The 4,084-nt window shown below is 38.4% G+C and overlaps 1 non-coding gene across 1 annotated transcript; it reads left to right on the top strand.

The window, feature by feature from the left end:
- The first annotated feature begins 1,172 nt into the window (after nucleotides 1–1,172).
- On the top strand, nucleotides 1,173–1,279 carry LOC141683720 (small nucleolar RNA R71). The gene has a single exon (XR_012560415.1). It is a non-coding gene; the product is annotated as a small nucleolar RNA R71 (small nucleolar RNA).
- The last annotated feature ends 2,805 nt before the right edge of the window (nucleotides 1,280–4,084 follow it).

Here is a 4,084-nt window from a genome sequence, read left to right on the forward strand (position 1 = left end):
ATAGTATATGGAATAGTGAAGCTTCCAGGATCCTTAAGCTTTGGAGGTAATTTTTGTTGCAGCACAACACTGTATTCCTCCGTAAGAGCGACAGTATCTAAATCATCTAACTTCACTTTTTGAGAGAGAATACCTTTTATAAACTTTGCATAACTAGGCATCTGCTCAAGAGCCTCAGCGAAAGGTATATTGATATGAAGTTTCTTGAACACCTCCATAAACTTCTCAAATTGCTTGTCCAGCTTCTTCTTCTGCAGCCCCTTAGGAAAAGGCGGTGGAGGATAGACCTGTTTCTCCCATGTAATACCCTCAGGCGGAGTGTGCTCAACAGTAGTCTTTCTTGGTTCCACTTCTTTATCCTGTTGCTCTACCTTTTTCTCATCTTTAACTTCTTCAGTCAACTCTTGAGTTTGTTCGGAATTCGCAACCTTTACAGACCTTAAAGTGATTGCCTTTACCTGTTCCTTAGCTTCCCTCTTTCCTGGCACTTCAGTGTCACTAGGTAGTGTACCAGGCTGACGATTTAGCAAGGTATTGACAATTTGCCCAATTTGGTTTTCAGCTTGACTTTTGCACATAAGCTTCAACTCCTCTAATTCAGATTTTTCATTAGCTTGTTGCAACTGGAGTTGTTGTCTTGTTGCATATTGCGGTTGCTGAAAACCGGGGGGTTGTACTGCTTTGCTGGATACTATTGATAAGACTGTTGAACCGCATTATGAGCGTTTCTCCAGCTGAAATTAGGATGATTGCGGTTGTTCGGATGATAGGTGGCTGGGGCTGGTTGTTGCGATCACTGGAAGTTACTCAAGAACTGAGTTGATTCACTAGTAATTGCGCACTGATCAGTATCATGGGTACCATCACAAAGTTTATAGACACTGGTGATTTGATTAACTCCATAATTAGCCAAAGTGTCCACCTTCATTGTTAAAGCCTTAAGTTGGGCTACGATAGCAGTTGTTACGTCCAACTCTAGAATTCCTGCTACTTTTCCCTGAGTCAGTCTCTGGGAAGGATTCTGGTACTCATTTGCAGCCATCAGTTCAATAAGTTTATAGGCTTCATCGTAGCTCTTAGCCCACAAGGCTCCTCCCGATATTGCATCAAGCATGGGCCTAGAAGTAGGACCCAATCCATTCTAGAAACAGTTGATAATCATCCAATCAGGCATGCTATGGTATGGGCACTTCCTTAACATCTCCTTATATCGATCCCAAGCCTCACACGGAGATTCTCCAGTTTGCTGCGCAAACTGGGTAAGAGCATTCCTGATTGCAGCAGTCTTCACAATGGGAAAGAATTTAGTGAGAAACTTTAGAGCGAGATCTTCCCAAATGGTGATAGACCCTGCTGGTAGAGATTGTAACCAGCACTTAGCTTTGTCCCTCAGAGAGAATGGGAAGAGTCGTAGCTTGATAGCATCTTCAGTCACATCATTAAACTTGAAGGTGTCGCAGATCTCGATGAAATCCTTGATGTGCATGTTGGGGTCTTCAGTAGGAGAACCCCCAAACTGAACTGAGTTCTGTATCATTTGAATCGTGCTTGCCTTGATCTCAAAAGTGTTAGCCCTGATGGCTGGTCTGATGATGCTAGACTGAATGTCATTAATCTTAGGCTTAAAATAGTCCATCAAAGCCTTCGGATTTTTTGCTTGATCTCCCATCGCTACTACAACTGGTTCTTTGACTTTCTCTTCTTCTTCTACCTTCTTTTCTTCCTCAAAAACTTCCCTACGAACTACCACAAGTTCTTCCTCAGCTTTATCCAGTGTTCTCTTACGAGTGCGCGAACGCGTATGCATACACCCTCGCTAGAGCATCTAAAATAAAACAAGGAAACAGATAAGTAACAATGTCTGAGTCAATGAACTTTAACGACCACTGATGGAAAGCACATAAACTATCAATTAACACTACAGTCCCCGACAACGGCGCCAAAAACTTGTTAGTAGCTAAACACGCGCTAATAATACACGCAAGTATACGAGTTTGCAAGTAGTATAGAATCTTTTCTAGTTTATTCCCACAGAGACTGTATTAGTTAACTAATTAATTCATGCACTTAAGCAATAATGTATGGTTATTATTCAATGCTAAGATGAATCACAATTTGAGGTTATTATTAACTAAGAATTAAACTAATAAGTATAACTACGAGAATAAGATTGATTGAAGTAATATGTATGACAACATGGGATTCTAACTTTATTAAATACTTCATTCAATAGCCTTATTGTTCTTAATCTTAACATGCAATGGTGATGACACTAATCATATAACACGAAACTGATAAATGCCAACTTTCATTGCACGAGTACCATTCTACCAGACATCCACAAAAGAGATGGAAGTTGAACAGGCACCAATTATATTGAGACCCTATATGTCTATAGAAATTGACAACATAACGGTTTAAGCATAAGTTATCTATCTTGATTACACAGGGCAAGTAAGATGGTTAGAATTACCTACGAATCATGCATAACAATACATGAACCTATGCTAGCATGGCACGTTCTAAATCCTTAAATTCACTTTCGCTTCATTAAGAATTAATGCACTATCTTATAAGTTTGCGACGCTCATAAGACGAATAAACACAACCAATACTAGGATATCATAAAATCAACACATACTAAGGCATCAAATAATTTAACTAAAGAAATCCATAAATAAATCCGCTAGAACCCCACGATAACGATTAGCCCATAATCGAACTCATCGCCAACGTGGGTTCCAATAAAAACATTATATATCAAACGTAGTCTTTATACGAATAAATAAACCAAAGTACAAACAAGAATAAAGGTTCATCAAAACCAGAAACAAACATCCAATTTACAACTCAAAACAAAGATTCACAAGAATAAACTAGATCGTCTTCGCTTTTGTTGAATTGTGCCTAAAAGGTCTCTTGCCATCTTCTCCTTGCTTGATTATCTTGATATCTCTCAATATCTCTTAAAAAATGACCTAAGTTATGTTTATATTACAGTCCATGCATCCCAGGAGTACAGCAATTCGAATTATAAAAGAATCAGGATTTGTTTATCCCGACCCAGCGCGGCCGCGCGCTTTACCAGCGCGGGCGCGCCTGCCTTCTGCCAAAAATTCTTCTTTTCTTCTTCTTTGTTCCTTGTAGCTTTGAGCCAGTCTTTCAAGCTTTTATTCCAGCACATCCTAAACACCATATTAGCATCAAAACAATGCTAATTCACCTGATTCATGAAGTAAAGCCTGAAATGTAAAAACACTTGAAAAAAAGTTAAAACACAACTAACTTGAGTACAAATACACCAACTCAAAGCTTATTAGAGCATAAATAAGTATCATAAATGCCACTTAACAGTTATTGTAAACATAGGTGTAGATGCAGGTGAACAGTCAACCATACTTGACTTTTTTAATAAATCTTTGACATACTTAGTTGGGCTGATGAAGATTCCATCATTTCTCTGATTGACTTGAAGTCCAAGAAAATAACTTAATTCCCCCATCATACTCATTTCATATTCACTTTGCATAAGCCTGGAGAATCTTTGGCAAAGCTTTTCATTAGTTGAACCAAAGATGATATCATCCACATAAATCTGTACTAGGATCATATTATCACCATGCTTCTTGTAGAAGAGAGTTTTGTCTATATTACCTCTAGTAAAACCATGTTTAAGTAAGGATTCTGACAATGTATCATACCAAGCTCTAGGTGCCTGCTTTAGTCCATATAGAGCCTTGAGTAACTTGTACACAAAATTTGGAAATTCTGGATCTTCAAAGCCAGGTGGCTGCTGCACATAAACTTCTTCTTCTAGCTCACCATTTAAGAATGCACTCTTGACATCCATTTGATACACTTTGAAAGTTGAATGTGCAGCAAATGCTAGAAAAATCCTTATTGCTTCAAGACTTGCAACTGGAGCAAAATTTTCATCATAATCAATTCCTTCTTCCTGTGACTAGCCTTTTTTAACCAACCTTGCCTTGTTTCTGGTAACTATACCATTTTCATCCATCTTGTTCCTGAACACCCATTTTGTTCCAATTATACTTCTGTTCTTTGGTACATGAACTAACTCCCA

This window comes from Apium graveolens, chromosome 1 (genome assembly GCF_009905375.1).
Source record: "Apium graveolens cultivar Ventura chromosome 1, ASM990537v1, whole genome shotgun sequence".
Lineage (NCBI taxonomy): Eukaryota > Viridiplantae > Streptophyta > Magnoliopsida > Apiales > Apiaceae > Apium > Apium graveolens.